At 40.7% G+C, this 27,097-nt stretch overlaps 1 protein-coding gene across 5 annotated transcripts in view; it reads right to left on the bottom strand.

Annotated features, from left to right (window-relative positions):
* The window catches only part of NFYC (nuclear transcription factor Y subunit gamma), a 75,412-nt gene extending 48,707 nt beyond the window's left edge, over positions 1-26,705 (bottom strand). Inside the window, exon 1 of one of the 5 annotated variants that reach the window (XM_027613694.1) lies at positions 25,071-26,705. The gene's annotated coding sequence lies outside the window, so the exon portion shown is untranslated. Of the gene's footprint in view, positions 1-9,052; positions 9,312-25,070 lie in introns of those variants that run through there. The other 4 variants (XM_027613678.1, XM_027613710.1, XM_027613701.1 and 1 more) reach the window with 4 other exon arrangements.
* Positions 26,706-27,097: the final 392 nt, after the last annotated feature.

The following is a 27,097-nucleotide window of genomic DNA, read 5'->3' as shown; positions in this document are numbered from 1 at the left end:
GCCTGGTGATGGGAAGTCACTCTATCTATTCCCTTTAGTTCAGAATAGCCTTAGCCTACCCCCCTTGTTGGAGATGTTTCCATAGGTGCACACTCACAGAAGGAATCATCTGGCTCAATACTATGCAGTGTTTCAAAATTATAGCTATTGCCACATTGTGAACATGGTGACAATGTTATTTTAATTATGCAGTCATCGCTCCAAGAAATCAGCATTCCTTTGTTCTAACTACCTCACTAGGGGTAAGGCAAGTATTATAAATCACAGCTAGGAAATATAAAGCAAATGATTATTTAAGAACACCATGACTCATCTAAAAATGCCAATCTCGGCAGTTCCAGATAAGAACACAAATCTAGCAGCTACCCAAATGTGTGTGCATCTGCACAACTAAGGAACACCACAGGACACCTAACACCAACTCTAACCTCCTATCTATGGGGGGGAAAGTTCGTGAACTACTTACCTGACCTGAGCGAATTTAGGATTCAGGAAAGACCATTTCCCACCACACTCACTGGTGGTACTCATTTAGTACCTATTTCTACTATGCTTTTTTTTTTTTAAGATTTTATTTATTTTTTGACAGAGAGAGAGAGAGAGACAGCGAGAGAAGGAACACAAGTAGGGGGCAGTGGGAGAGGGAGAAGCAGGCTTCCTGCTGAGCAGGGAGCCTGATGCGGGCTCGATCCCGGGACCCTGGGATCATGACATGAGCTGAAGGCAGACGCTTGTAGACTGAGCCACCCAGGCGCCCCTCTACTATGCTTTATTCTGAAAAGAAAGATGGCAAAGATGGCTGTGTTTGACAAAAAAACTTAAAATATAATTCAGTTTGACTATATATTTGCTCCTTTTATGACCAACCTGTTTAGTCACTTCATGTAAGATTATGTGTGAACTCTGGGAGGAAAAAAGTTGTGTCTCCTTTTTGGGAAAGAGCAGCACACACAGGCAAAGGGGAGGCGGAAGGAAGAATTAGTCCTGTTAGAGAGCTACAGCTCATTTTTCATAGCCAGCAACAAGGTGCAGTGCAAAGAACACAGGGCTTATGTCGCTAGGCTCTGCCTCTGATTTCCTCACCCACAAAATGGGGATAATCATCTTCTGCCTACTTACCTTAGGTAAATACTAAGTGAGAGAATAAATATAAAATCACTCCATTAACTATAAAGTACTCTTTCGTATAAACATTCCATACTATTTATTACATTGCTTAACTACCTTCAAGGGTAGCTTCATGAGTATTTGGCCAGTTAATTAATTATCAGGAGAGAAATAATCATGGAATTCAGGATATAAATCATCAGGTAGAGTGGCTGGAAATTTACCACTCCTTCTCTAGTGAAAAGTTTATTACCTTTATTTTAGATTGAGGATAATTACAACATACCTAGTCTAGAAACTAAATATACATGCCTTATATTAGAAGTTCTGCTAAATCCTACAATCTGATGAGGCTATCCTATTCCTGGTAATTTATACTGTATGCTGCTCAGCCATGTTATCATGATCATGTGGCTATATATTACTTGCTAAGCAAATACCGCCAAATTCCTAAATGTGTATTTTTGCTTCATGCAGAGGCTGCCGTTTGAGGCTTTATAAAGCTAACACCAGTGAAGATTAAGCCCAATGCAACTCAAAAAAAAACCCTAGCTTTTCCACTGGATGGAGATGTGTGTGTATATACTTAAAACTTAAATAAGAAAGTTTAAGGCTTTACATACACACATATACAGAAACATATATATAACTAATTTCAAGGATCTACGAGGTAACATTTCAAGGAAATATTTGTACATTTTCAGAACAAGTGAAGGCCACCAGATTTTAGGGCAGTATTTCTAATCTTCTACATATCAAGGCACACACTGAAAATGTTAATACTAGTTTTCTGAATACTTAACCTATGGGCTGATACCGACGCCCTCATTCCATTTAACTTGTCACAAGATCATGTATCACGCATGGTGCTCTAAGTATTCTGAGAAAAATGTGGGCTAACAGTGATACCTTACTTTGTTATGTAGGCCTGAATTAGGGAAGTTATAGATATTGTGCAGTTTTAATTAAACTAACATTCAAAAAAATGAGTAAGTAGCTTTAGAGTAAAGAATACTCTATATGGGAGCTGCAACTTGGATGAAAGGGGTGCACAATCAAAAAAGCTTACAGAACACTGACCTAGGGGCGCCTGGGTGGCTCAGTTGGTTAAGCATCTGCCTTTGGCTCAGGTCATGATCCCAGGGTCCTGGGATCAAGCCCCGCGTCAGGCTCCCCGCTTGCCGGGAAGCCCGCTTCTCCCTCTGCCTCTGCCTGCCGCTCCCCCTGCTTGTGCTCTGTCAAATAAATAAATAAAATCTTTAAAAAGAAAAAAAAACAACACTGACCTAGAGGACTCCACCATGTTCATTTCTACATGTCTCAACTTAAGGGTCCAAGTTTTTTTGTGTTTCCAATTTTGACACAAAGCTTCATTCTTCTGGTCCTTCTGTCCATTCTCTCTCCCTTGATTCCCTCCCATCTATTCCCCAGGTTCAGCTATAATCTCTATAGCTTAAATTCCAAATATACATTACTAATTCTGCTATTTCTCCAGTCCTGCAAGCTGGACATCTCCAACGGGAAAACTGCCCGGAACTCAAACTCAAGCTCCATGTGTCCAAAATCATCTTCTTTCCCCAAACCTGCTCCTTCTAACTTTTCAGTTTCTATCCTCCAGTCACCTAGGCTTAAAACCTCAGAGTCGTCCTGGACTCTGTTCAATTCTCATCAACTTCTAGAATCTGTAGTAACAGTGTCCATCTCCTGACCTTTCTTCATACGGTCACTATCTCCGTTCAGGTCATCATCCCCATATAGTTAACAAAAATGACTATGATGATGATGATAATAGCTAACACGCGTTTAATGCTGGGTGCCAGGTACAGTTCTAAGCCCTTTGCATTGCTCTTCCTTTTCACCCTCATATAACAATCCTGTCCTGTAAGGGTTGTGAACCTAGTATGTGAACTCACCGCATTGTTCACTGTTTCTGGTATCTTCTACTCAAATTCTGCTTATCTCTACAGAATGATGCTTACTAAATCTTATAAAAGCACATCTCTGATAATGCCACATCAACCTATTACCCAAAATCTTAAACATTAACAGTTCACCAATGTCAACAGAGACAGTTCAAATTTCTTAACCTGACAGTCACAGCTGACCCCAACTTATTTCTCCAGACTTCTTTGTTTTTCCACTCCCTCCCGTCCCTAACTCATCTCCTTATATGCTCTAAGCAGACTGGGCCATTTGCTGCTTTCTTCAGCACATGCTGCACTTTTTTTTTTTTAAAGATTTTATTTATTTATTTGAGAGAGAATGAGAGAGAGAGAGCATGAGAGGAGGGAGGGTCAGAGGGGGAAGCAGACTCCCCACTGAGCAGGGAGCCCAATGTGGGACTCGATCCTGGGACTCCAGGATCATGACCTGAGCCGAAGGCAGTCGCTTAACCAACTGAGCCACCCAGGCGCCCCATGCACTTTTTGAATCATGACCTTGCTCCTCCTTTCCCTACACCTAAAGTGCCCCTGTCCCTACCTCCCTGAATCCAACGCCCAGTTACACTGCCTTCCTTCATTCCTAAGTCAGAAGTAAAGATCTCCCTTCCTCTGAATTCTGTGTCCTTTGGTTGTACTTTCCATATCAGTTTCACATACTTGATATACATCCTCTGTCTCCCCTGTTGGATCCTGGAGTAAAATTTTGTCTCCACACATAAGACATGCGTATGTGTGGTGAATTAGTGAAAGGAAATGTAAAGCATCCACCTTCAGTATTTTCTCCTAGGTAAGAACTATACAGCTTAGGAAGATAAAGGAAAAATTCATTTTATCTGGGTATTTCCAATCAAGCAGGTCTTGCTTTAGTTTTCTACGTAAATGAAATGATGAAGACAGACCAAATGATAGTACTTCTAAGAAAAAAAGTAACCAAGTGAATCAGCATTGCTGTTTGCTGTAGTTTGTCTCTTCCTTTGAACTAAGGAACACAAGGTCACAAGCTATGTTATGCCACTTTAAAGTTAAACATTTACTACATGGTTTTTTTTCTTTAGTTCTGCCTTTACACTGGAATTTACCTTCATTTCTTATCCTTCAACTGCCCTTTTTCACTACAGAGTGCAGCGCTGTAACTTAATTTATAGTAAACGTTCTAAACAGAGGAAAACTTTTGGTCATGGATTGAACAGTGGGGTGTGGCTTTGCGATGCTGAGGGGAGAGACGGGAAGATAAGGGCGACAGTACAGACAGAATCTGACCAAGTTTTAAAGGTCTGGGCCCAATACTGATGAGACAGCAGAGAGAAGAGGTTAGAAAGAAAATGAAGCTTCTGGGAGATGCAGATGCAAGGAAGCTACTATCCAGCTATGTCTACTCTACTTTTCAGACACAGTACACCTCAGCACCTACACATCACATAAGATGCGTATCATTCAAGCTCTCACTCTTTCAGTAAATTGTAATTGTAACTTTAGTTCAAATATATGAAGGTGGTGAAAAGAAATCCAACTACAAAAAAAAAACTTTAAAAGGTTCAAGTAGTTTATGGTCTATCAGAGAATATGCAAATGAGAACAAAACCAAACACACACGTGCAGATACACAACTACTTTGTTGGTGGTAAAGATTAAAGTCAACATAGTTAAAATATTATTTGGGGAGTATATAGACAATGATTTCTATTTCAGTCTTGTCAAATGCTTAAAATGATCCTGGGATCTTTGTTTATGAAATACCAGTTGGCTTAAGGACTCACTTGAAGAACCAGGCCCTAACTTGTTTGGGAGTTAGCTTGCTCTTGAGGTGTATTAACAACGACCACCACCAAAAAACAAAACAAAACCCCAACTGGCATGCAGGTGTTGTGTTTGTATACCTTAGGTTACTTCCTTGTAATATATAAAAGTAACCCAGCTCTCTGGGACACCTCAGCCAGGTGGGCACCATTAACTTCCTAGCTGATTCTCTGCTTTCTGAATAAGCCAGTTGGCTGAGGCAAGAAATCTTCAGATCCCAAAAGGCACTGTAAGTCTGCTGTAGCTGACTTTCTAACCAACAGACTCCACATGGAGACTTCTGAACCACTTCCATGGCCCATTTTCTGTTCCTTCTGTGTTCAAATAGCAAACCTGTATGGATGTACCAAAAGGAAGAGAAATATGAAAAAAAGTAAAAACAACCTAGAGGAATAAAAGAAACCTGGAATGAACTAAGTAGGAGTTGAATCTCTGAATGTGCATAGGCCAGCCATTCAAAAGCTGAAAGATTGGGGCACCTAACCTTTCTGGGCCTCAACTTCCCCACTTTACAAGAAGGGAAGTAGACTAGATCCCTAGATGATTTCCATCAGCCGAACTTAAGAGTATAATAGCTCTGTATGCATATATTATTGGGGCCAGAATAGGCAAAAATAACTCCATTCGTGAAGACCATATATAAATGATTAGCTTTAAGAATACTTCTTGGGGTTACTGAAGCTTCCATGAAAGTATATACCTTCTCTAAAAGGAGACCTCATCTTGTTTTAGGAACAGAAAGCCCACAGTGACCATGACTGCTGTTTTCAAACATTCACATCCCAGGAAGCGGACTTTTATGTGGAGAGGCCAATTGCAATTTTGCCAAACTTATTCTGTGTGAATGATTCCTTCAATGCATAGAAAGGAGACAGCCATTAACGCTGACTGACCACGCCTGATAGGAAGTGACTTAAGAGGACAGGAAATCAAATAGATCACAAAATATCCACCCCCACCCCAGGGGAAGAAAAAAAAAGTCCTAAAAATAGATGACACCAGGCATGTAAAATGGGTAAGAAATCCCCATGGGTTTCCACCATTTATCTTGGAAATGTATCTCACAATATGTATCAGCTATGTGGCATTCATGCTACTGTTTCTATTTTGATGGGACCAATAATTTTTTTCTTTATCCCAACATTTACTTGCTTATTACTACTCTGCAAGCTGTAACTACCTCCCAAGTTTGAAAACTGACCAAAAAAATCTGACCACAAAGCAAACAAAAAAATGGCTCCAGTTTACTTTATAAACATTTGTTGCACAAACTAAAAATGAACCTCTGCTTAGTAAACATCTGCAACTATTAGAACTTACCTGCATTATAACGCAAATCTCAGTACCCAATCAGAACAGGTTCCCAGTTTTTATTGAGAGGCTCCTAAATCTAGTAAGGGTTTTTAAAAACTCAGCATTCCCATTTCATCTTATTCTTAGACTTAATTTTTGACAAAGGGGTTAAAATTCTTTCATCATAGGCATCCTGGTAAGGGAAGGGTTGATGGTCTCAACAAATGAATTACATAGGGTCATGTCAGCACAAACGAGAATACGCATGTGAAGGCGTGTGGAACCATGTTTAAAAAATGTGTCAGGTTTAAGGAAACTCCTTGGTAAACATTAAAATACTGGCATTTCTTTTCTTTGATGCCCCACCTATCTTCGTATTTAACCCCCACCCCCCAATAGTCTGGATTAATAGCAACTAATATTTATGTAGCAATTCACAATTTGCAAAGCACTTTGACTACATGATCTCATTTGAGACTCACCACTAAATAGGAAGGTGCTATTTTTAGGTCCCATTTTTACATGTGAGGAAGCTGACACTAAATGGCTGACTTGCCCAAGCTCACAAAGCTGGTGATAGCTGAATGGAACCTGAACACAGGTCTCCTGACTTTAAATGGCTGGATTTTGCTACCGCACCATGCTGCCTCAAATACTGTAATCAGAGTATAAATAAATGCCCAAATCTAAGACCCCATCTAAGTCGTCCCCACCCACACACACCCACCCCTAGTCTAAGTTCTAGTTAGCTGTGGAAGGTCCTATGCTCCTTATGGAAGCAGAGTTTTCTTCATTTTTCTGGAAAACATTTATCTGGCTAATGTCTTAAATAAGGAGATCATATAAACACCATTCGGCATATACTGGAAGATTATCTTAGTCACCAGGAGGTTCTGCATAGGCATGCCTATGTGCATTTTTCCAGGTTGTGGGTCAGATTCTCAGAGTCCAAGACTGAAAAGGGTAAGAACCCACGCTAGAGGCAATGGCTAGAGATCTTTCCAAGAAGCGAAATCCACAAAGTTCTCAAAGAGTTTTAATCAAGGCCTCATACTGTGCCCCACTTACCTTCTGCCTTCCCTGCTCCAGGCCTTCTCCCAGGCTAAAAGAGTCATGCGGTATCTACATCTGTTTTTTAAATCATACGTAAAACCTGGAGCAACTGATAACATATAAATCAATGACTTATAGAAAATAAATTTAAATTATCTGTTAAAGTGTAATCCTTAACACATACTCCTTTCTCTTATGATTTAACTTCCCAGAATGACAGTTTTCTTACCATAAGCATTCCAATTCCCTCAAAGAAGTTTTACAAACATAACTGCTTTGAACTCTTGAAATGCCATTCTTCACTAAGAACTCTCTAGATTACACAGAAGACAAGGTAGCGTGCAAGGAATTCTGAATCTGTTAGGCAGTTCACTCAACTATCATACCAAAAGGATTTAGAATTTTTTTGCTGGGGGAAGGAACAGAGAAGAGTGGGAGAGAGAATGAATGCAGCCCTATTGTCTTACTGCTTGAAAACTCCTAATCTGAATCTATAACATATTCCGACTAACCACTCAACTTGAACATCAGAAGTACAATCTCTTTTCATCTTAAATAGAGCTTTTCAGTCTAAATCTGTATAAACAAACTTTGTCCTTCCATCTTTCAACTCCTCGGCAGTTTTTCAAGGTCACTTTTGCGAACAACGACAGAGGCCTGCATCGAGCAACTTTGACTGCTACACCACTCATTTGAAGAGCCCCAAATCTAAACCCCTATGGATCCTCTCAGGTAAATCCTTTACACGAGGGGAAGCCAGGGGAAGGCAATCAGCACCCTCCAAACTTCTCCTCTACTAGGGCCTGTGCCTTTTCCCTACCCAGAGACTGAGTACTGCTGGCTCACTGCTCCACGCTGAGTCTGCTGCAGAAATTGTTCCAATGACCTTCATTCCATATTTTCAAATAAGAAGAAAACAAAGAATTGCTTTTTAAATCAAGTGTATTATAGATGTTAGTACATGGGACAGAAGAGTTCACTATTCACAAAACCTAGCTGGTTACTGATTAGCAACCAGCATCAGCTTTGTATCCCTAAAAGGGGGAAAAAATTATCAAGGGCAAAAGATAGGGTGACCGTACTGTTAACTTTCCTATTCACAAAATGCAGGAAAATTAGGATTCAAAATACTTCATACAGAAAATGAAAAGCACTTCGCTCACATTTTTAAAGAACTAAACCAATGCCTGACAAAATGTGTGAAACTGGTAGAAAAAGCTCTTTTCACTGCCAATATAGTGGAAAAGTATGTTTCTTACCAACATTCTAAACTAGAATGTGTATTTTAAAACAAAGACTGTTACTTAATTATTGGTACGTATTAGAATAGAAGCAGACAGGTAAATCAAGAAAGTTACGGGAGAATTTCACATTGGCATGTGGGCCTTCACCATTAGAACCTGCATCCGTGCAAACCGTATTTTCACACAAATTTAGAACAGCAATGGTGTTGCTTCCACCTCTGAAAACATAGATGTCAACAAAGTGCATGGAAACAGAAAAAGTCTTACAACAACTCAGCTTATTCTGTAGGAAAGCTTCAGTGCACTTGAACAAAGGAAAATTATTTGGAAAACAGTTAAGTTTACCCAATGCAAAGAGAAAGTGCTTTGCTTCTGTGTGTCCCTGAAAAATGATTAGCCTTTCTTCATGTACCTGATCTTGTCAATACTCAACTAGGAAAAGAAATCCTAGGTGAAGGGCATGCAAAATCTAAACAGAGCCAAGGTATTCTAGGTGCACCAAAAGGTATGCATGGAATGTAAAGTGGCCATTTTCTGAAACAGTGCAACTTGTCTACACTCTCTGAAGCTAAACAGTTTCTACCATTTTAACACAAAACAAAGAATTAAACTTACCGGGAACTGCATTAATTTTACATGTAGTTATTTATATCTCCTCGGACAGGGAGAATTTAAGTCACTCCTAGCCCTCCCCCCCAAAAAGGACGGAGGAAACAAAAGGCAGCAGGAGATGCAGAAACCTGAGTCTGGAATGTCCACTCCAGTGAAAACCCGAACAGCTGTCCCCCCACCCCCCAGCAAACTATTCGCCATTTTTCTTTGTCTTTCAGCTGACCCCTGCCTCAGTGAAAAACTCCGAGGCTCCAATGAAGCCCTGCAGCCTCCTTCCACTTTAACAGTCAAAGGCATTCAATCTAGCATGCTATTTGACACCAAACCTTGCCTCCAGAGTGGTCCCATTGGCTGAGCTGCTTTATCAGCTAAGAACACAAAGCCATGATTGGCTGTTCACGTCATCAGTTACCTCCTTTGTACACTTCCTGTTTTAAAGTTACCTTGAGAAGCAGAACAGGGGTCAGATTCAGACTTCAAACTACAGGGAACTTAAGGCTTGGAAATGCCTGGCAAATGCACACAGCAGATGCACTAGGGCCTCTTGTGTTTCCAAAACAGAGGAAACTGCAAATTTACAATGTTCTTAAAATCACACGATAGGGTTGTTACAGTTCCCACCCAAAGGATTTCTTATTGGCTGTCAGAGTTCCACTTAAAAAATTTAAGGTAATTTAACTGCTTCTGATTGGCCATCAAAGATGTCTGTAAGATATTGCTACAGTATACTATGGCAGTAAACCAGAGAAGCAATGTGCCTAAGATCGGAAAGTTGTGACTTAACTATCCAGTTTTCTCTTGAGCATTAACAGAAGAAAAAGAAAACAGAGTGTGCTCGTCCAACAGCTCCAAAGAAAATGTGACCTCTTTACAGTAACAAAGAGTGATAACAATGGCCATACAACAGCTTGTAGGATTTCTAAAAAGGCATCTGTCATTATGTCCCTGGTAATTCTGAAAGCACATATTAGTACTAGTTTGAAACGCAAACTAATCTAAATAGGAAAATTCTGGAGTAATATAAGAAGGTAGTGACAGAGATGGTGGCATTTACAAAAGGTCTACCAGGAACCTGAGAGGGAAATACAATGATAAAGGGGTGTGTGTGGGGGGAGGGGGACTGGCAGAGATAGAACACCAATGACTATTGTTTAAAGTTCATTACAGTTTGATGGATTTATTATTTAGGATGGTCATAAAAAATGATTAGCTTTTAATATTACAGTATTGATATCATAGAGAATAAACTTTTCAACCACATTTTCAAGAATGAGTAACAGCGATAATCTCAGGATAGACAGTGTAAGTACTGCAGTTACTGCAGACATTCTGGGGTGCTGAAGTTTACCACAGTGGTCAAAGATGTGCTTATGGATTTTGGGCCCAACTGTTGAGGTTTTAAAGAGGAGCCTCCTAATATGGTGAAAATGAATTAACATGTCTTCTTTCTTTTCTTTTTACAAAATACTCCAATAGAAACATCGCACTATTACCAAAGGCCTTTAACAGTCTCCTTAGATCTGCTTCCTCCCTTGAAACCAAGTATTCCAGGACTAAACAACACAACTGTTTTGCCAGGGGAAGGAGACCTTCTCTAGAAATACCTCGGCTGACCTTACATGCAAAGTCATCATGGGCATCTGCAGGGATTTGGTAGCGCCCTGAAACAGAAGTACGGTGGTCCTTCTAATCGCTTTGCCATACTAACTTCTCTATACACATTCTACTCATTTCTCACATTGAAATGAATTAATTTCATCATGATTAGTGCCAAGTTCTATGCTAGGTATGTTACAGCCTCTCCCCCTCTAATCTTCACTATCCTCTCTTATATGTGAGAAAGAGTAAAGGAGAAGTCTGACAACTGGCTCCTAACCATACACTGAGGATGCAAACTCAGGTCCCACCTAGGGTGCTATTCTTTCTATTGTACCACAATGCTGATACCAAAACATGGGGCACCTCAGGGCACAGCCAAGGAAATTCTTTGGGGTCACATATATGTAGAGGTAGCATAAACTATTACACCCAATTTCATTAATTTAAAAATCAGAAATCTGACTGATGTTGAGCTTGATCTCTTGGTTAGAGACCTAGCTAAGTAAGTGACAAAATAGCACCCTTTCCTTAAGGCCCTAAAGCTACTAGAAGGGACTGTCTCTCTTCTATCTCCAGCATACCCTGCAACCCTGCAGAAAGCAACTCCTGAGCCATAAAAGGCAGTGTGGGAGGACTACCAGCTGCTACAAAAAATCTTCCCCATGCCTTTCACCACCAATCCAGGCTGAAATTTGGTTCTTGTCCCATATGCCCATCCTTGACTGTTTGATGTACCCGATTAAACCAAACATGTCCCTTAATACTCTGTGAAGGTCTTTGGCGTAGTTTTTACTAGTTCTTGGAAAGTTTGCAAGAAAAACATTTCAACCCCTATTTCTTTTCCTTTTTTAAAGATTTATTTATTTGAGAGAGAGAGAGAGACAGCATGGGGGAGGAGGAGAGGGAGAGAGAAACTTAAGCAGACTCTGCATTGAGCACGGAGCCCTACTTGGGGCTCTATCTCACAACCCTGAGGTCACGACCTGAGCTGAAACCAAGAATCAGACACTTAACCAACTACGCCACCCAGGCGCCCCTCAACCCCTATTTATCAACAGCCACCTTACTATAATTCAAGCTACAAGTGGGAAGAGAACTCAAATTATCCTAGAATTTCCATCTGGCAGCCTGGCCCATTCACTTACTATTGTTTCTCCTCTCTAGCCTGTTGTTACTGTGGACTAAGAGCCTCATGGGATCTCTGGGATTCCAACTCACATTCTTCCCTGGTCCTGGATCTCAGCAGCCCTCCAAACCAGACAACTGCATCGTCTTGCCCTAAAAAACACCCAGATCACTGTGAGGCAAAACGAAGGCCTCTGATTAAGTGGTTCAAGCTTAAATACTCTCAAAGTAGGCACAGTGGGATTTGATGCTCTTGGTCAGAAAATTCTATGACCCTGGTCAAGTTACTTAACCATCTCTGAGCTCACTTCTTCATGTATAAAATGGAAAAAAATAACACCAACCCATGGGAATGTTGAGGCTTAAATGACAAGGTAAAGAAAGCACTCAGGGGCGCCTGGGTGGCTCAGATGGTTAAGCGTCTGCCTTCAGCTCAGGTCATGATCCCGGGGTCCTGGGATCGAGTCCCACATCAGGCTCCCTGCTCCTTGGGAGCCTGCTTCTCCCTCTGCTTCTCTCTCTCTCTGTCTCTGTCTCTCATGAATAAATAAATAAAATCTTTAAAAAAAAAAAAAGCACTCAGCATTAATACCTAGCATGTGGTAGGTACTCAATATCTAAATATACACTTGACTATAGCACTTATCACACATTATAATTACTTTCAACCATGTCTCTATTACCAGAGGAGGGCTTCCTGAAGACAGCGGCTGTGTTTTGTTTATATCCACATATATCCCCAGCGTTCAGTACAGAGGTATATCTCAAACACAACCTTAGCCATAGTCTCAACGAAATAACAAGGAGTAGTGGGGATTGAGGAAAACTGGAGAGTGCATGTCCCACCTAAAGGGGCAGCCATTGTTCAGCTCCAACTGACAAAGGCCATGGAGGAATACTAATCCACTGCAGCAAGAGCTTCAAAACCAATAAAAGAAGCAAAAGCCAGATCCTGAACACAAAAAGGTGATGCTAGAACAGCTCTTGATCTGCCATCCTGAGGAATGACTGGACCAGAGTTATGGCAGAAGTTGGCCCTAACCACCATGACAATTCTTGTCAAGTACAAGGTCTTGTTCAGTCCCCCAGATAACCTAATCCTGGAGGTTATACTGCATCACATCAGAAGCATAACTAGCAGCAAAGATACTGGGCTCTTCAGTGCCCTGAACAAACATTTTACTGATGGTACCCCTAACTGATTTCTTTGGACTTAGTGAAGTAAACCCAGAAGCCCCAAGAAATATCAGAGATCCTCTAAAAAAAAAAAAAAGAACTTTTCATATGTTATGAGGTGAACACAAAGCCATATTCATTTGAATATTAAATACATTGTATGACTTCTTACATACTAAGCTGATGAGAAATATATATAGCAGTTTTGTACTGATGTTGTGATAGGTTAAGGGAATGGGGTATTTTTTTTATGAATTCCTTTAATGCAACCACTCAAAATCAAACACTGTATTTTGCTTATGTAAATGAGAAACAAGGCTGAGTTAGTCTCCCAATATTAGATAACACTATACAAACTGTTTTGTAATCTTTTTCACTTAAAAAATGTTAACTTTTGGGCGCCTGGGTGGCTCAGCTGGTTAAGCGACTGCCTTCAGCTCAGGTCATGATCCCAGGGTCCTGGGATCGAGTCCTGCATCGTGCTCCCGGCTCAGCGGGGAGCCTGCTTCTCCCTCTGACCTTCTCCCCTCTCATGCTGTTTCTCTTTCACTCGTTCTCTAATAAAGAAATAAAATCTTTAAAAAAAAATGTTAACTTTCTATATCAAATATATATCTACATCATTTATAATTGGGTTATAGTCCATTGAATGGATGTACCATAATTTTCAGTTTTATATTAATAACTTGTGTTTCCGATTTTTTTTTTACCTTTTGAATTTTTTGAGTATAGTTTTCACAATATTACACTAGTTTCAGGTGTATAACAGTGATTCAACTTCTCTGTGTTAAGCTCACCACAAGCGTAGCTACCACCTGTCCCCATACAACACTATTACAGTATCACTGACTATATTCCCTATGCTGTGCCTTCATTTCTGTGGTTTATTCATTCCCTAACTGGAAGCCTGTATCTCCCACTCCATTTCAGCTATTCCATGCCCTCCTTGGCAACCATCAGTATGTTCTCTGTATTTATAGGTCTGATTATGCTTTTTTGTTGTTCATTTGTTTTGTTTTTTAGATTCCACATATGACTAAAATCATATAGTATCTGTCTTTCTCAGTCAGACTTACTTCATTTAGCATAATAGCCTCTAGGTCCATCCATGTTGTCACAAATGGCATAATCTCATTCTTTTATATGGCTATGTAATATTCCACTGTGTGTGTGTGTGTGTGTGTGTGTGTGTGTGTGTGTGTGTGTGTACACACCACATCTTCCTACCCACTCGTCTCTTGATGGACATTTAGGTTGCTTCCACATCTTGGCTATTGTAAATAATGCCAAGGCTACAATGAACAGGGGTACATACATCTTTTTGAATCAGTGTTTTCATTTTCTTTGGGTAGATGCCCAGTAGTGGAATTACTGGATCATATGGTATTTCTATTTTTAATTTTTTGAGGAATATCCATACTGTTTTCCACAGTGGCTGTACCAATTTACATTCCCACCAACAGCACACAAAGGTTCCTTTTTCTCCACATCCTTGCCAAACTTATTTCTTGTCTTTTTAATTTTCTGACAGGTGTAAGGTGATGTATCATTGTAGTTTTGATTTGCATTTTCCTGATGATTAGTGATGCTGATCACATTTTCATGTGCCTGTTGGCCATCTGTATGTCTTCTTTGGAAAAATGTCTTTTCAAGTCCTCTGCCCATTTTTTAACTGGATTTTTTTGGGTACTGAAATGTATAAGGTCTTCATATATTTTAGATATTAATCCTTCAATGTCTTCAATTTTAAAATATTGTAAACAGCATCACAGAGAACATCCATTATGCCCATTCCTTGTACCCTCATTATCCCTTCCAGAACCACTGCAATGGCTTCATAAATAGTATCATTTTGTCTGGTTAAAAAACAAAAAACAAAACAAAACAAAAAAACTATGAAAGCCAGATTGTTTTAATGTTAAATCTTTCCATTTTCAATTTTGGTTGGGAATTTTTTAATTATAAGCAGATCAAAGAAAATTAAGGGCTGCCAGATTGTTCCTCTTGACCCATATCTTTCACCTGACTTGATCGTGAACAACTATCAGTTATTTCCCAAACCAAATCCACCTTCAAGGTTTAAAAAAAAGTATCAACACATTTTCAAAAGAATCTGACAGAAGTTCTGAAGATAATTTCCAAAGAAGTCCCAGAAATATTTTGAGCAATGACAGTATCATTAGAATAAGGAACACAGCACTTGCTGATGCCCAGTAAATGGCTGCTCAGTAAATTAATGAAGTGAACCAATAAATGAGACCTTAAGTGGATCATAAATTCTGAATTATTTGGTTTTAAAAAATAAATTATATTCCCCAAAGCATAAATTAAAACCAATTGGTGGAAAACTATCCTAGAAAACTATTCTATTCTCTCAGCGCTGTCCAAAGATGGCACAAGCTGCCTCAGAAGCTACGGATGGGGTTGTTAGCACAGGCTGTTTGAACACTTGACAGGAATATGTGAAGACAAGATGAAAAAGAGCAGCCATGTGGAGAAGCAGAGGGAAAAAAAGCCCAGTCTTTGCAGCTAGACAGATTTAGATTCTAATCCCTCCTCACCTCTTTTTAGCTGAGTAACCTCAAACTAGTTACTTAACTCCACTGAGGCCAATCTCCTAAACTATAAACCATCTTGCAAGGCTGTAAGGATTAGGGATACTGTCATTCATTCAATAAATACTTATGTGTAGGTATTGTGCTAGGTATTATGCTAAGACCTGGGGATCCTAAACAAGACAACAGTCCTGTCCTCAAGGAGACTAAAGTCTTTAATAACAAAAAGGAAAATTAAAATAGGCAATCATAGTGCTGTGTGTTAAGAGTTCCAACAGGAGCAAATGCATAGTACAAGACATAAGTAGATCCCCTAACCCAGGGCCTAACTAAGTTTCAGGCTGGTCAGACAACTTCTTGGGGGATTTAAAATTGTAAGAAGAATAGGAACCTACTGAGACAGACAAGCAAACTGCATGTGCAAAGTCCTGGAGCTGACAGAAAGCATTACATTCCTGGAATGGCTATAGTTTGATATGGCAGGAGCCCAGTGACAAGAGGCTAGAAGTTAACCTAGAAAAGTGAAAAGGGCTGGCCAAGACTAAGATACTAGAACTTTATTTTGAAGACAACAGTGAGCCACTGAGAGCTTTATGCATGGGACTGGCACAATCAGAATTACCCTTTTAAAAGATCATTTGGGGTATATTATCGAGAAGTAGACAGGGTGGGAGCATGACAACTCCAGACAGATAGCAGGGAAAACAAGACCCTGTGTCATCTAGTTACTGGAAAATGTGGTAGTGCAAATGTTGAACAGATGAATGGGGAATATTAAGAAGATAAAAAATCATTAAGACCAGTGGTTAATAGAGTGGCTCAGTTGGTTAAGCGGCTGCCTTCGGCTCAGGTCATGATCCCAGGGTCCTGGGATCAAGTCCCACATCAGGCTCTCTGCTCGGCGGGGAGCTTGCTTCTCCCTCTGCCTGCAGCTTCCCTTGCTTGTGTGCACTCTCTCTCTCTGACAAATAAATAAATAAAATCTTTAAAAAAAAAAAAAAAGACCAGTGGTTAATAATACCTGTAGAATAACAACACTGTAACTGATAAACGGCAAGTGCTCTAAAAAATGGTAACTACTAGTATTATCGCTGACATTGGCAACTGGGTTAGATGACCTTTTGAAATCACATTCATCCCTAAGAGTCTATGTGATTTTGGAGACATATGTTGTATGTTCCCAGACAAATCCTTTCCCACTATTGGCCAAGCTGTCCTATACAAAAAAATTCATTTTTTACTCATAAACTCTCTATACCAGAACTGTTCAACTGGGCCCCACTACACACTAGTCATAACATGAAATGCTTTTTAGATGTTCTCACAAACAGGGTTCCAGAGCCAAATAAGTTCAAGAAACACTGCATTATATATCCTCTCTCTTGAAGGGTCATAAGGCACATGAACACACACACTCTGAATACTAATTCTGCAGTAAAGAAATGCATTTCACTTTAGACATCATTCTGTCAAGGATCCTTTTTCCAACTCCACAGGACATTTATTACATTGTATAAGAACTAATGTTCAATGAAACAGCTTAAGAAATGCTGCTCTAAGCTGCCTTACAGATTTTAGTGGAATGAAGATTACAGGCAACTCTATTCTGACCACTTTCCAAAATGGTTGGAGTTTTAAACACATTATGGCATTTCCCTTTTAATTTAGTCCTACTGAAAATGACATTAAATATCACCATAAATAGCAATCCTCTGCCTCCCAAATTATCGCCAACCAAGTGCACTTTGCCTTTTTAAAAGGCCACAACTTTGTCAGCTGATGAGCAAATTCTAAGCTACTTACCCTTCAGGGTACAGTAATAATTTTTGAGACAGTTAAAATGACAAAGATGTTCAACTGTGCAGACTTCATGTACTTTCACTTTCCTCTTTTATATGAACGATCATGCCACTAGTGAGGGGATATGTTTTCTTAACACTGGGCAAAGAATCTCACTTCATATAGATCACTGGACAATGTGCAGCTTCTGAGGGCAGGGTTAACAATAACAGAAACTGTGAAAACCTTCAGTACAGTAGTCCCCCCCATCTACAGGAGATACATTCCAGCCCCCACCCCACCCCCAGTGGATGCCTGAAACTGCAGATAGTACCGAACCCTATATACACTGTTTCTTCCAATACGTACATATCTATGATGGAAGTTTAATTTATAAATTAGGCACAGTAAAGAGATCAACAACAATAATTAATAATAAAACAGAACAACAGGGGCGCCTGAGTGGCTCAGTCGTTAAGCGTCTGCCTTCGGCTCAGGTCATGATCCCAGGGTCCTGGGATCTAGCCCTGCATCAGGCTCCCTGCTCGGCGGGAAGCCTGCTTCTCCCTCTCCCACTCCCCCTGCTTGTGTTCCCTCACTCGCTGTGTCTCTCTCTGTCAAATAAATAAATAAAATCTTAAAAATAAAATAAAACAATTACAATAATATACTGTTATGTGAATGTGGTGTCTCTCCCAAAATCTCTTACTGTTCTGCACTCACCCTTCTTGTGATGATGTGAGATGATAAAAGGCCTGTGTGATGAGATGAACTGAGGGGAATGACATGAAGTGAGGGGCACTGTGATGCGGCGTTAGGCTACTACTATCTTCTGACAATAATCAGAAGAAGGATCATCTGCTTCTGGACCACGGTTGACCGCAGTAACTGAAACCGTAGAAAGCGAAACTGCAGAGAATGGGTGGGACTGCTTGTAACTCTGATAGATTTAAGTCCATGACATCATACAAAATATTCTATACTCCACAATCATTTCCTATGAGTCACTGAAGTATTTATTGAAGTACTGCTCAAGATCACTATTTATAGCTCATACCCATGAATGTATTTAAGATTAATTCTTGGGCGCCTGGGTGGCTCAGTTGGTTAAGCAACTGCCTTAGGCTTGGGTCATGATCCCAGGGTCCTGGGATCGAGTCCCACATTGGGTTCCCCCTGCTCCGTGGAGAGCCTGCTTCTCTCTCTGTCTCTGCCTGCCACTCCCCGTGCTTGTGATTTCTGTCAAATAAATAAAATCTTTAAAAAATAAAAAATTTTTTAAAAAAGATTAATTCTTGAATCTGATCTAACAATATATTGTTGATTTTAAATGGAGAGTATTCATCTAAATAAGACACTTTATATATCTTGGACATGAAGATTTGAACCTATAGTTAAACCTATTCTACTGGAAACATTCAAATGTATACGTTAGCCTAGTCCCTCTCTCTAAACTGCATCTGAAGTTTATCTATTAGAAAGCTCTCATTATATAAAAGTACACTGAATTTAGAAGTAATCTGTCTGCAGACAAGGACTTGTTTTCTTTTTAAGCAATCTCCACACTCAACGTGGGGCTCGAACGCACAAACCCGAAGTTCAAGAGTCACACACTCCACCAACTGAGCCAGTCAGGCACCCCCAAACAAATAGACTTAAACCAAAATAGCAAATACAACTCCCACGCTGAAAATGAGCACAGATGTTGCCTCACTGTTATCAGGTACATCACTGCTACAACATGGAGAAGTGTGGGAAGGGTGCAGCAAATTTTGCAACCTGGCAAAAATTTCTGCAGGCAGAGGAATTTCTTCCTGAACCATTCCACAATGTTGTCTTCCTGCTTACTTCAAAGAAAATGTTACCCAGGTGACTAGAAACCAAACTGACAGTTCTACTTCAACTGACAATTTCTACAATTAGAAAACTTTTTTAAAATGACTATAATGCAAATCTCTTTCTGGATTGAAGGATAAAACTGGTTGTTCTGATTTCAATAATTATTGCTATCTGGGGACGCCTGGGTGGCTCAGTCGTTAAGCGTCTGCCGTCAGCTCAGGTCATGGTCCCAGGGTCCTGGGATTGAGCCCCGCATCGGGCTCCCTGCTCAATGGGAAGCCTGCTTCTCCTTCTCCCACTCCCCCTGCTTATGTTCCCTCTCTTGCTGTGTCTCTCTCTGTCAAATAAACAAATAAAATCTTTAAAAAAATAATAATAATTATTGCTATCTGGCAAATACGGAAAAGTTCTCATCTCATCAAAATCATTACCACTCAGGACCTGAGGATTAACAGAGCAATCAGGAGACAACCTAACCCTGAAATAATCCTACTACTTCATACATTCATAAATACAGACTAGTAATAATATAGATCCAATGTAAACCAGCTCCTAAACCACAACGTAACTAAATTAGGTTATTTCTTTCATGCCAAGTGGTTGCTCCCCCATGTAGACATCTTACCGTACATAAAAGAGTAGATAATTACAAAAGGCCTCCTCATCAGGGAAGCTCTAACAGGCTGAAAGGACAGATTTTATGCTGTTCTAAAAAGAAAATGATGTGTCCTCTCATTTATTAAGGTCCACTTGGTGACAGGCACCTACTGTATGCTACTGTATTCATTTTTCCTAACTACTCTATAAGATACGTGTCATTACCAATACTTCACATAAGAAGAAACTAAGGCTCAGATAGGTTGAGAAACTGACCCCCAGCTCACACAGAGGGTAACTGCATTGCAGAAGAATTCTTTCCCAGGTCTAACTCCAGCGTCAGCAACTATACTACCACACTACCCCCTCCCAACAGCACTTTCTGGCCAAAGTATTTTAAATCCATTTCCTCCAACAATTAATCTACTTAAATTATGTTAGGTGCTTTTAGTCTCTGGGAAAATACTAAAATGACCTTGTAGACTTCCTAACTAGTCACAGCACATGCATGAAAAACTGAATAAACAAAATGAAAAGAGAGACTGGAAGACATCAGATAACTCACAATCAGTCTGCTTTGAGCATACGAAACTGAATGGAAAAGAACAACTTGCTGGCTAAGGAATGTTCCTCCTAGGTTGTATGCCTGAGGTTGGAATGAACCTCAAGAAGGTCATTTGTGACCTTAATAATGTCCTCTGCTATTCTCCCTCCTATGAATGAGGCAAACTTGTCAAAATATAAAAGGTGCCTTAGGGTCATCTCCATCATCAAGTCAATGTTTCCACAGAAGAGGCAATGCTGCCCAGTGGAATGAGCACTGGACCGGGAATCCAGTAATCTAAGTTAGACCTGGCTTTCCCTTTGCATAGCCAAGTGACCTTGTCAAGGTCATCACACTCTTAAGGGCCTCAGTACAAAGCACTTGCCTGAGAGAAATCAAAAGCCACTTCCTGATCTAAGATGCAAGAATTTTTCTTTTCTCCTAATATTTTATGGTGTCAAGAAAACAGTGTTTGGGGCACCTGGGTGGCTCAGTCTAATGTCCAACTCTTGATTTCAATTCAAGACATGATCTCAGGGTGGTGAGACTGAGCCTCATACTGGGCTCCATGCTGAGCATGGAGTCTACCTAAGATTCCTTCTCTCTCTTTGAGCATCTGACTCTTGATGTTGGTTCTGGTCGTGATCTCAGGGTCATGGGACTGAGCCTCATGTCAGCTCTACACTCAGTGTGGAGTCTGCTTGAGATTCTCTCTCCTTCTCCCTCTACTCCCCCCACGCTCTCTCTCTAAATGAATAAAATCTTAAAAAAATTCTCTCTCCCTCTCCCTTCCCCTATCCCCCCTCACACATTCACTCTCTCAAGAAAAAAAGAACCCAGTATTTAAGAGTAAGGGTTCCACAAATTTTGTAAGAATTAAGAGTTATAGGGGTGCCCAGGTGGCTGCACTGGTTAAGCATCTGCCTTCGGTTCAGGTCATGGTCTCAGGGTCCTGGGATCAAGACCCGCAACCGGCTCCCTGCTGCAGGGAGCCTGCTTCTCCCTCTCCCTCTGATGCTCTCCCTGCTTGTGCGCTCTCTCTCTCTCACGCTCTGTCTCTCAAATATATAAATAAAATCTAAAAAAAAAAAAAAAGAGTTATGGACCTATGCTTGAATCTGGGCTCTGTCACCTTATGTGACCTTGAGCAAATTACTTAACTCTTCAGTTTTTTCACACCTAAAAATGCAGGTGGTAATAGGATCGGCTCTACCACACAGAGTGGCAGATAATATGCATAATACATTTATACCCTAGCTGGTACAATGTAATCACTCAATAAAAAGTAGTAACTATAATATCATTCCTGAGTTTGATTCATAGATTTTTAGTGGTTCAGCATCTCTGAACTAAAAGAGATGTGAATTTCAAAGTTGTCTCAAAAAGACAACTAGTACCGACCCCGCATTTCACTTTGCCTCTACTTCTCTTTAAGTGGGCATAAGAAACCCTGTATCTTTTCTAGTATAATAAATCAATTTTGACCAAACGGAAAATATGTACGCATAAATGAGGTAAGAGAATTGTTATAAGGATTTAGAGAACAAAGCATGGACAGTCTGTTAAATACTAAACATTAGTATGAGTCTACTTAGAAGGCAAAGTTGATGTTCTCAAGTTTTTAACATAAACTCAGAACTATTCAGACCTCCTGGGAGTTCAAGATTTCCAGGGTGGTCAATTCCAGATGATAACAAGGCCCAGCAACTGGCCATGGGTGTAAGGAGCTAATAGGAATGAAGGTGATCACTGGTGTTGAAGAACAGATAGTTAAGAAATGTTTGCTGAATAAAAAGCAAGTATGTGCACGCTTGTTTTTGCAACCTTGTCTAGATTTACTAAAAAAGAAACTAAATTATGGATGCCATAACACTCCTCATATTCTGCTAACTTAATGATTGAGTCAAACAAAGGTTAGATGACCAATGTACAAAATGCATGGCAAGTCCTATTTCCCCTTGTTCTTTTGACTCTATCTTCCACATTGCAATGTTAATTGCAAATAAAAAGGAGACCTTCACCTAATTGTATCAAGTCAAAGCAACTCAGACTTCCAATTCACTGGTCTCCCCTCGAAACCTGAGTTATTTAAAGATTTCCATGCAAATACTAGAACCGCAAATAATTTTTTGTATCCAGTTTCAATTTTACACATCATTTAGGATAAGCATATACTAGATTCACTATCCCATGGTTTGAAGAAGGCACTAAGCTTCTGGACAGGTCACAGTGTTTGGAGACAAACATCTTAAAGAAGTAATGATATTTGAAAAAGCTCCCAAATGAGTTCTTTATACACTTGGTAGTTCCTCACTCCTTGGCATTAATCACTTCCATATAGAGAGACTACGTCATCAATTTTCTTAAGTCTGATTTTAAAGAATGAGATTCTTAAACTTTCTGTACATGTTTTTCCCTATTATCTACCTGACTTCAGAAAAACTCCAACAGTTTACTTTGTAAATCTTTCTCTACACAATAAACAAGAGCTATGATTTAAAACCTAGTTGAAGAACCTATATTCTATATGGTTCCTATTCTGTGGTCTGAATCTTTGAAACAGTACAACAAATTCTTGTTAATTATATTCTCCCCACTCAATACATTCCTAACACCCAGCAATCAAAGAAAAATGACCCACTTTGAAATGTGTAACACTATCTGGCAGTTTGACTAGTCAGGTTTATACTGATAGCATGATATAGCAGTAAAACTACAGGCTTTGGCATCAGACAACTTGGATTTGAATTCCAGTTCAACCACTGAGTGACACTGGACAAGCTACATAACCTCTGTGATCCTCAATTTTCTCATCTCCAATATGGGAATGATAATGCCTACCTAACAGTAAATGTGCCCCAAAATGTCAATTCCCTTCCTCTACTACTTTCCCTTTTGAAAATTTTGTTGCATTCACATAAAACTGACCAAATTCGAAAACCAGAGAAGTTTCTTGAAATTGGTATGAAAACAGATGTACAACACCTACCTAAAGCTAGAAAGGACCACATAACATAGACAAGGAAAAACAAATTAGGAAACACAGAGGTTTAACACAAATATGTTTCCACGATCCCCAAACCTTGGGAAGAGCAAATGTAGAACAATTCATTACAATAAAATGGAAAGTGATAAAATACCCTCAAGCTGACTCTAACAACTCTTGACTAGAACAAAAGTTTTCTGAAATACAAACCAGAAAGTGTTGACAAGTTCTGTAACTCATGACAAGATGCAAGAAACTATGCACTAGTTTATTCTCCTTCCAAGCTGCTTATTAAAAAAAAAAAAAATTAAGTGCACATGAGGTGGGTGTACTTTTTAGGCATATATAAAAGAAAACAAATAAGCCAGGTCCAGGATCTCTGTTAAGCTCTCTTCTACTAAAGAGGAATGTGACAATATCTATTCAACAAATAAATGCCAAGTATCTAATATCTGCTAGCAAACATAGCTTTAGAAATTCAGCCCTGACATGTTTCCTTCCTAATGCAGGAAAACTTCATATACATCTCAAAATTAGCTGCATGGTCCTGAGACCCAATAATCTATAATTGCCCTTACTATAATTCCCAAGTCTGAAAATATTCCCCCAAATACTTCACACTTCCTCATTCCTATAGATGTGTCACTGCTTAATGCGATGCCTCTTAGGCTTGGCATTCAGTTTCTAGGACCCAGCACGCTGGTCCAATAGGATCCCTCTCTCAGGCTAGTTCTGTTTATTTTCCCCTGATATTACATCCCAGATCTGGTATCTGAAACCTCGGTTTCAATGCTGGCACTCTCCAGCAAAATCCCGATCTGATCCTATCGCTTAGATAGGTCCCTAACGCCCTGGTGGCCCTTCCTCCTATACCATGCCCTCAGACCAGGCATCCGTGGACATCGAGGTCACTCACAAACTGTGTTAAACTCTATCTTAACTATAGAAAACAAACTGATGGTTATCAGAGTGGAGGCAGGTCAGACGATGGCTGAAATAGGTGTGGGACTTAAGGAATACACTTGTCGGGATGAGCACTAGGTGATGTATGGAATTGTTGAGTCACTACAATGTACACCTGAAACTAAAGTAACACTGTATGTTAACTATGCTGGATAAAAAGCAAAAACAAAACAAAACAAAAAGACCCTCCAAGTCTAGCTCTCTTGGCTCTCGAAGACCCTCTCAGCCCCTAACTCAGGTTTCAGGGTTTCCAAGCCTGGCACCCTTGGGGCTTGTACGCCCTTATACTAGGCCACGCATGTTCCACGGAGAGTACCTCTGGAGTTAGGAGTGTCACCACTCCGGACCGTGCACAGGCTATCCTCGAAGTACCTGCCAGGCCATAACCCTGTCTTCCCCCTTAAGGTCTCTAGGCTCGCCCCCAGCCTCCACCCGACGCCTGCACCGAAGGGGGTCACCACCCTGCTGCCCCAGGCCGCAGACGCGCGCATCCCTGCAGCCTCCGATTCCTTCATCACCCCCCAGGCCGGAGCCAGCGCGACCAATAAGGTGCCAGGTCCGCGGCCTCCCCGCCACCGACCAATCACGAGCGAGCCCCCCCGCAGTCGCCTTCCGCCAATGGGAGAAAGCCCGCGGGCCGGGCCGACGAGGCGCACGGACCCCAGGAGCGCGACAGCGGCGACAGCGGCGGGCCCGGCGAGAACACAACATGGCGGCGGGCAGGCCGGACCGAACTACAGCAGCGGCCGCGAGAGGGAAGTGAGGTCTCCGCCGAAGGCGGGAAGCGCTGCCCCTCCCCCCGCCGCCGCCGCCGCTCGCCTCTCACCCTCCCTCCCACAGACGCTCCCGCACACTCACACGCCTCCGCTCAGGAGTCCAGGGAAAAGCAGGAGCCGCCTGCGCGCTCCTGCGGAGTCGGGCAATGCAGAGGCCTGGGCACGGCGGAGGGGAGGGGGAAGCGTGCGTCACGGAGAACGGAGCGCGCGCAAAACGGGGGCACAAACAAGATGGCGGCTACGCCGTTTGCACCGTCTCCCCCCTTCCCCTCCCCCTCCCTTGGCGCCTTGACTCCCTGTGTCTTGTAATGCGCAGAAGCTGAGTTGTTTGAAGTCTCGCGAGAATTAAGAAGGGGCGACAACCTGGGGAGGAGGAATGAGATCAGAGAGCCTTCTGACCCCACCCCTTTCTAGAGGATCCGGAGGCGTTGCCTGGTGACCTCCACAGGGCGTTCTACGCTTGTGGGCCTTTGATGTGGTGCGCACACTTGAATGTTAAGAAATAGGGTTTTTTGTGTTTTGGGGTTTTTTTTAATTTGGGAGGAAAGAAAGCTGGGGTACGAAGGACGACATGGGATTGCTAGATTACGTGCGCCCCTAAAGAAGATAGTTACCGGTACCGTAAAAGGGGATTTACACCAAAACTGTAAAATTATATACTCCGGAGTAAAGAACAGCACCTCCCAAGAATTATTAGCGTGTAACCTTACGTCGACATAGACACTGCTTTTCTCATTTGAAAAACTTCCATTAAGACAATTGAAAACCCCATGAGCATTACATCTCTTTCATACCTTATCTCTTTAATCTCTACAACTAGTTGGTCCCGAGGCATTAGTGTTTGTTTTACAGATAAAACTGATGCTCAAAAGGGTTAAGTAACTTGATCAAAGTCCCACAGCTCGCAAGTGTCAAAACTCAATTTGAGTAGCTCCAAAATCTGTGAATGAATTATCTACACTGAGCCAATGGGTTAGATGTAAGCACTGAGAGAGATGAAACTGCTCTTGCTGGTGGTTACCTTGAATTTTATAAATGACCTTGGAGCTTTTTGGAGACTTGTGTCGCAGGAATCTTCAAGAATATAATCAACACTATTATTCTTTCTTTCCTTTGAGTGTATGACTGATGATAAAGGTGTTAAGAATACTGGAATAGCCCTTAACATGAATTCAGGATAACTGTTTCCAAATCCAGCCTGAATAAATCTCACTTCAGGCACTCAATAAATATTTGATGAATGAATGAACAAAACCTAACTAGCTATAAGACACCTGACTTCACTGAGTCTTGATTTCTTCATCTGTAAAATGATCTAATTCCTACCTCCTGGGAGTGTTGGGGACATTGAATGAAATAGTGTAAAGGAGAGTGCCTTGGAAATTGCAGAAGTGTCAAAGAAGTTAGTGATAATTATGACATTTTCAGACATGAGAAATGCCATAAAAAATTCAAAACAGAGACACAAATAGTATGTTAAAATAGTAGAAAGATGAGCTTAGCTAATGGGAAAAAGCTAAGTGAGTCTCTCTAAAATACTGAGTTAATTATTGCATATGTTTTTTTACAAAAGATGTAAAAATGTGTAGGAATCAGCATGAATTAGTATTATTAGATATTACTGTTATAATTAAGTATCGACAGCACATAGGGGCTGCAGTCAGTTTCCCTCTAAGAGCCTGGAAATCAGATTGCCCTCAGAATTAAACTAATAAGAATTTACATAGAGAAAATCAGCCAAAGGTGATCATAAACATATTTAACAAGTAGTGCTGAAGCATTTATCTAGCCGATTTGAAGTCCATGAAGTTGTGGATATATCTTTCTGCGCTAGGTATTAACTCTTTAGTTGCTAAGGCGTGAAGAGTAGGTCCCAAGGGCTCCCAGGGGAGGGGAGTTGTCAGGAAGCTTGGGATAGCAGATATTTATCAGCCAGTATGAAGCTATTTCAATACTTCAATAGTTAATATTATAACGTGCCAGTCATACTGGTACACACAGACTGAACATTAGTCCTTGTTATAGACTATTACCAATATTCTCTGCCCCTGCCTTTCTAAATCCCTGCCTATCTAGTCTGTCCCTAGGAGATTATACTTCTCACCCTAA

This window comes from Zalophus californianus, chromosome 4 (assembly GCF_009762305.2).
Source record: "Zalophus californianus isolate mZalCal1 chromosome 4, mZalCal1.pri.v2, whole genome shotgun sequence".
NCBI classification, from domain to species: Eukaryota; Metazoa; Chordata; class Mammalia; order Carnivora; family Otariidae; genus Zalophus; species Zalophus californianus.
This window is presented reverse-complemented; position numbering and strand designations above follow the sequence as displayed.